Raw genomic sequence first — 7117 nt, forward strand, 5'->3', positions numbered from 1 at the left:
ACCCACCACAGCCTAAGCTAAATGTCATGCACACATCTGAGCCAGAAACCATCCCGGCTGCGCTGCCTCCGTGGCCGAGCCATAGCAAGCAATTCATCTTGCTTGTTTGGGGTGGGGGAAATGGTCTCCAGACGGTTCTTCCACCCTTCTCCTCCCTGCTGGAGCTGGGAGCGAGACCTGCTGCTAGCAGAGGTTGCCCGTAACAGGCACCAAGCTGCTAGGACATCACCTGAGCAGCATAAAACGCTGTGGGTCTTTCCACCACCCTGACCCGCTTGCGCCCTCCCTCTTACACCCCAGACCTGAGCGACTGCAGGTCCCACCCCAGAACGATGCCCCTCTGCATCCCCCATTCTCATGCTCCAGTTTTCTTTGATTTTTAGGACAAGTACCATCTTCTCCTCCCAGCCCAAGCGGTGCAAAGCTGGCTCCTGGGTGCAGAGCACAGCCCCAGCTCCCCTGCCCTGCAGCCTCGGGTACAGGTGGTTTTGTTCCTGTCCAAAAACGGTGCGTGCACTTTCCTGCTTGTTGATAGTTCTACCCTCAAACACTCAACCCTAAAATCTCTGAGGATGTCCCGCTTGCCAGAAGGACCACCACCGGTAACGCAAGCTGATCCTCACTCCTGCGAAGCATCGAAGGAACCAACGCCCCGCAGAACCGTCCCCAAAAGCTGCCAAGCTCCATAGCTACGTTTTGCATATTGGTACAGAGCCCAGCTGCTGGCGTTTCATGCAAACCCCCCCAAGTCAGCCTCTGAATGGCACAATTTTGAATTGCCTTCCTCCTGCCATAGTGCCCCGGGGCAGGATCTGCCAGCAGCCCAGCCCATCGCCACGGGGAGACGGGCATGAAAGCCCCATGGATGAGCAGCAGGGAGCAACGAACACCTGGAGATCCCACTGCGTTCTCCTCTGCTCTCCTGAGGATGGGCACAGGTCAGATGAATCAATTGGGTCCTTCCCCTCTCTATCTCACCGGTATCTGGCTGCTGCCAGGTTGCTTTGAGCTTTGGTGCGGCTGCTTTCCGTCCAGGGCCCGTGCAAAAAGGGACAAGGAGCCTCCGTGCAAAACTCCTGGCAACAGCCCAAATCCAGAGGTTGGGAATTGGGTCACTGGGTTCAGCATCTGAAAACTGTCCCTTCAGGAGGGGTGGTAAAAGCAGCAACAGTCGCCTTTGCCACTGAAGCCAGAGCCGGACACTTCTGCTGCTCCTCCACCACACCCTCCACACGTTACTTCATTTACCCTCTTGTAAAAACGCTCGCACGTTGACAGAGCAGCCTGGAGAGGGACAGCCCTGACTTCCAGGCGGTGAAGCTGCGTGCACAGGGAAGACATGATTCAGGTAAGCAGCACGGAGCTGAAAGCGCATCGCTATGCAATGCTCACCCGGAGGAATGCAGAAGGCGAAACATGAAGCCACTTGTCTGGCAAGGCGAATAACCCTTCAATCATCTGCCAGGCCCTGCAAGCGCCGGGGAGCTCGGCGCTCTGGGTTGAGAAAGACGAGGATGCCTCCAACCAGCAACGCACCACCTCTTACTAACCCAACTGCGGACGCGCTGCTGTATTTCCTCAGTGCCGAGTCCAGAAGAGTTGAGCGAGAGAGCTCCAAAACAGCGTAAAAGAAAAATCGAATCAGCAGCAAAGCAACTGGCGTGTCCTCCGGGAAGAGGCAAGGTGTGAAGAGCAGCCCAGCTCCGGGGGTTTGACACATTAGTGCCAGTCAGCGATGACGGGCTGGCGCGTGCCGCGGTGGGTGGGAACATGCCCCTCCACCAACTCTGCCCCTCCGGTAGGTCAAGGCAATGTTTTGAGTACAAAGATGCTCAAGGCAACTCAGTCCACAAGGAGTAATATATTGAGTATTTTATTGAGTCATTATAATAATGACTCATCAATGACTGTCACTAGGTTGGGCCACCCCATCTATTTGGCTGATTTAGGAAGAGGCCAGGAGTGACCTCCTCGCCCAGGTGCTCCAAGCAGCACAAACCTCTTCCATTTAGCAAATTCACAACAAACTCCCCCAAAGGGCTGGGGGTGAACGCAGGAGGGAGCACAAACAGGACGGGGTGATTCGAGATTCACGCGGCGCGCATAGAGGTTGCTCCAGACCTGGGCACAGCGTGGGACGGGACGCCCTTGGGAATGACCCCACCCAACTTCACCACAAGGAAAACACAGGCCAGATGTTCAGACAACTTCACGTGTTAATTTGGTTAATTTGCTATAATTCAGGTAGCTGGTGCTCAGGCCACACCAATCATGAAACAAAGCATTGTCAGCTCAGATCATGAAATTCTCCAGTCAACTAACCATGTCTTCATGGTGTGCCAGGCCACTTCTCTCATCTCCACCTCCTTTGGTTTTCTTCTCAGCGGCCACAAAGACTTGAAAGCTTTATGACTCACTGAGCTGAGATTTTCTACGCTACCCCAGAACTCTTGGTTCTTCAATGTATTCCAAAACGTTACAACATACCCTCCTGCCCTCTCAGGAGATCATTTGCACTTGGTAAAAAGGCACCAGCACAGCTTTCCTCCCAACCCAGCTCAGGCCGAAGAAGCAGTGGGGCGAAAGAAGAATCACAGGCAAACAGCAAATCACACCCAGCATCTCGCAAGGGGCTGAGGGCCCTCTATTTTTTGCAAGAAATAGAAAGTTGGAAATAGGTCGTTAAGGGTGAAGGAGCTAATGCAATATGCAGAAAAGCTTCTGCTGGCATATTTAACCTCTTTCCAACCCTTTACCAGTCGTTTCTCTCATCCCCTAGTATGGTAAGCACATAGAGTAAGTAAATCTATATGGTTTAGCATCTAGATTAACCAACACAAAAGTCAGGATCAGACATTCAATATTTCTTCCCCAGTTTACAGGCCTTTGTTCAGACCACCTCTTTTTTCAGATGTCCGTTGTGGTGCAGGAGTGAAAAGTACACATATGATTATCTTAAAAGGGGCGGGGGGGGATCAATACGGACATGATTTGAATTTTACAGCGTTCGGCTGCCACAACTTGCAAATAAACAGCAGTCCCAGCAGGTCCATGCAAGCTTAACAGCACAGCAGTAAAACACAAGATTTTTCTTCTCCTCTTAAAAGAGTTTTACTTATATAAAAAAGTGTATTTAAAAAAAAAAATCGCAGGCTGAAGAACCGTAGTTAGGTCACACTCAATTCCAGCAGAACAAGCGCATCCTGCTTCAGATGGCCTCACCAGTCACTCCATGGCAGTGGCAGCTTTCCGAAGCCAAGTTAAGATATTTAATTACCAGCATCAAGTCAGAAACCAAAGCATCCAACAAAATCCTCATTTGTGAGCGAAGCCTGCAGAAATCTCGCTGAGCAGGCTTTGGCAATCTCCAAAGCTGACAGCTGGATGCCCTGGCTTATCGACTGCTAGAGCATGCACAAAAAAAAGCTCTGAATACTTGCAGTGCCGAGCAAGCCTTCAAGGCAGCCCTGCCGGCCTCTTAAAAGGCTCATATAAATAGGCAAGCTTCATTTATTAATACTTCTGAGATAAAAGTGTCTGTGTAGGAGCGGCTCAGCGCGTATCTGCGCAGCAGGAGGATGGGCAGAAAACGACCACCCACTCTGGGTGGTCCATCTATCAGCATCCCCAGCCAGTTTTTAACCAGTTCAGGTTATAAACGCAGCAGGTAAATTTGCTACCTGTGCATGTGGTGGGCTGCCGTAAGCGCCTCAGCCAAAGACCTTCAGGCAGCAAGCCTGATAGTCGACGCACGCAAACTGCTAAGCAAGAGCATGGAGCAAGAGGGGACGCGCTCCTGGCCAGCTGGTAAACTGCATTTGCAAGGAGCCCGGCTGCCCAACAGCTCCGTGCCTCCCCTGTGCTGGGTTCCTCAGCCGTGGCAATGACAGCACGGGAGAAGAGGGGGAAGAAACCAAAACAAAGCACAGAAGCAAAGGCAGATAAACATGACCCAGTTAGACCGGCTGTCCCCAGCTCCTGCCCATCCTCGGCAGGAGGGCTCGTCTGGGACCAGAGGAGCCGGCCCGCCACGGCCATTCCTTTCCTCCTCCCTGCTGCAAACAAAGGGTCAGATAAGAAGCCAGCTCAGGTCAAGACGGGTTTGACTCCGTTTCGAGCCCAGGGGAGCAGATTCGGCGCTGATTTTACACCTCACCCATCCTGTTTGCCTCCCCAGGGCGGAGGCTGGGACGCAGAGCAGCGTGCACGCCTGGCTGGCTGGACCCAAAAACCCCGGGGCCATGGCAGGGGCAGCACCGGCAGAGCCACACGCCAGCTGAGAACTGGCCGGAGCCGGGAAGCGTCAGTGCTTCCTGCTGTCCCGGTGTCACACGTCGGGCGGTCAGAGATCGCAGACTTCGGCTTTTGCTTCCTGCTCCCAACAGAGCAGGGGCAGGTCCCGGCGTACGGCCACGGGGAGAGCAAGGTGAGTCACTCATTAATCGAGGAACAGCAAGGTGAACGCCCGACCTGCAGGGCTCGGGGGGCAATGCACACCGAAATGAACCCCAGCGCCCATGGAAAAAGGTTCGGATGCTGCAGGACCCATTTACTCCTGGTGGGACCGAAAGAGGGGCAGGCAGGGAACACCAGTGGCTTTGGCATAGGTTGCTTTCAGCGAGGGAGGATAACGAGGTTGCATCGTGGTTCACCACGGTGGCCTTAATACACACCACCACGCAATTTTGTATGCAGTATCAGAATCGACCTCTAGAGAGTGGAAAAAAAAAATGAAAAAGCCTTGTTCTGCCGTCCCTCTCGGCGCAGCCAGGAGAAGTCGGCTGGTTGTACAATGCTGAGTGTCTGCAGTGCTCAAGACTGGCCGAAACTACCAGGGCAGCCCGTACGCACGGGCTCTCCTCGCCCTGGCACCTGGCAAAGAGGGCTCGGCCACACCCCGTGATCTCCCACCCGCCTCCGATTTCCACGGGGAGCTCCTCACCCCCGGTTTGGCAGCGCACAGCCCCGTCAGTTCAAGGGGCTTTCATCAGGAGGAGAATTATCATCCATTTTTGCCTTAAATTAACCTTGATCACTTAAAGATGCAGAAAGCCTGTTTCACACAGGTGCTGACACACAAGGCAGCATGGCCGTCCGCAAGTGGTGCGAACCCCAAGGATGAAACCCCACTGTTAATACTAATGACTTTGTGCCAAGCGAGTCAAGATCAGGCAGGATCCACCACAGCCATCACACGCCAATGGCAGCGGGTGCCAACCTCCAAGGCTCACATGCAGCAAAGGCATCGTCCTTCCTCCATGCAGGCCCCCTGACCTGAATCTCCCCGAATTTCCAGCCTGGTGCAGCCAGTGACAGACCCCACCTCCCCGTCTGGCAGCTCTCCGGCTGGTGCCCAAGCCACAAACCCGCTCATCCTCCACCGCTGACGCAGCCGTAGCCCGACACCGAGACACACCGAAATCCTACTCTCACCCTGGCTCCCACATCAGAGCATCGGGCTGGATCAGAGCGCGCCCGCAGCAAGGTGTTTTACACCAGCGCTGGTGGCTCAGCACATACAGACGATTAGGCAGCCCCAAATTGCTGTGCCTGGTGGGGAGGGATGGGGCGGGGGGGCCAGAGACCCCCCAAAACTCGCTTTGTTCAGCGGGGGAACCCCATCCCCGGGGCTCTGCGGGTAAGTAGGGGGTCACATCCCGACCCTGCGGGGCCCAAGCCCGGTTTGGGAGCTGCCGCAGGGGTGGGAGCCGCCGTGCCAGCAGAAGCCGGGGACGAAGCAGCCCTTGGAGGCGTTGCCATGGAGAAGGCAGCGCAGCAGCATCCCGCATCCCACGCCCGCGGGTGGGCGCCCCCTGCCCGGCGTCCACAGGGGCGGGCACCGCCCGGGCGCGGCGGCGGGGGCCCGCGCCCCCCCTCCACCCCGCCCAGGCCACACCGGGGTCGGAGAGCACGACGGGCCCCGCCGGACTTCAGCCCCGAGATGCCGGGGACGTGGGGGGGGCGGTGGGCGCCGCGGGGCCCCGGCGCTGCCCGCCCGAGGGGACAACCCCACGGAGCGCCCCGAGGAGGGGCGTGGGCTCGGCTCCCGTCCTCCCCACCTCCCCCACGGCGCGGGAAAGGCAAGCCCCGAGCGGAGAGAAGCCCCGGCCCCCCGCCCCGCTGCATCCAACCCCCCCCCCCCCGGCACGGCCAGCGCCCCCGGGACACGGGACAAAATCACACCCCCCTCCCCCCCCCCCCGCCAAAAAACACCCAGGCGAAAGGGAAGGGGAGGCGAGCGGCGGCGGAGCCGCTGCCCCGGCGCGGCGGACTCACCCGCGGGCGCGGACCGCCGTACCTGCCGGCGCGGCGCTGCGCTGCGCGGCGCGGAGCCCGCCCGGCCCCTGCCCACAATGGGCCGCGGCCGCTCCGCCCCGCCCGCGCGGCCCGGCCCCGCCCCGCGCGCTGACGTCACCCCCTCTCGTCGCCCCGCCCCCTCCCGCCGCCGCCGCCGCCGCCGCCGGGAGTTGTAGTGAAGCGGGGGCAGCGCCATTGGGACAGCGGGGTCCGGGTCAAGGGGACCGCACCGGACGGCGGCCTTGCGCAGAGCAGGAGGCGCGGTGCGGGTCTCCCGCCGTGGCTTGTGCTGCAGAGGAACCCCAGGCCGTCTCCTGCAGGCGGGATGGGAGCAGGGCGGGGAGGGTCCAGCTGCCACCCCGGCGAGCGGGGAAGATAAAGTTTCATCCGACTGGCGACACGGGTGATCACGGGCACGCAGGATCAGCGTCCCAGCTGCCTGACAAAGTTCTCCCAAGCTACAACATTCTCCGCTTGTCAGCTGGGATTGAAGAAATCAATTTTCCAGGGGTTCCCGTTTCACGTAAATCAGAGCAGCAATCTGATATATGGCTGGATTTCCACATGCACTGGAATAACCTCGTTGCATGAGATAAGGCTGTGGGCTTCCTGCAGAAGTATTGCTTTTGGTGCAAATCAAAAATGCAGATCAAATTAATAGCGTGTAACATTTTAGCTTAAGTAAACATTTTTTTTCTGGATAAGAGGTCAAGCTATTTATATCTTGTATGAATTTTTTTCTCAGCAACAACCGTATAGGAAGGTCTGAAAGGCTGGAAGGGATTCACAGGGATTGTTTTTCATATGGAGCCCGCACAAA

The 7117-nt window shown here is 57.2% G+C and overlaps 1 protein-coding gene across 1 annotated transcript in view; it reads right to left on the bottom strand.

Moving 5' to 3' along the window:
- DAAM1 (dishevelled associated activator of morphogenesis 1) overlaps positions 1-6376 on the bottom strand; it is a 99733-nt gene extending 93357 nt beyond the window's left edge. The window contains exon 1 of the mRNA XM_075150850.1: positions 6277-6376. The gene's annotated coding sequence lies outside the window, so the exon portion shown is untranslated. The remainder of the gene's footprint in view (positions 1-6276) is intronic.
- Positions 6377-7117: the final 741 nt, after the last annotated feature.

This window comes from Calonectris borealis, chromosome 5 (genome assembly GCF_964195595.1).
Source record: "Calonectris borealis chromosome 5, bCalBor7.hap1.2, whole genome shotgun sequence".
NCBI classification, from domain to species: Eukaryota; Metazoa; Chordata; class Aves; order Procellariiformes; family Procellariidae; genus Calonectris; species Calonectris borealis.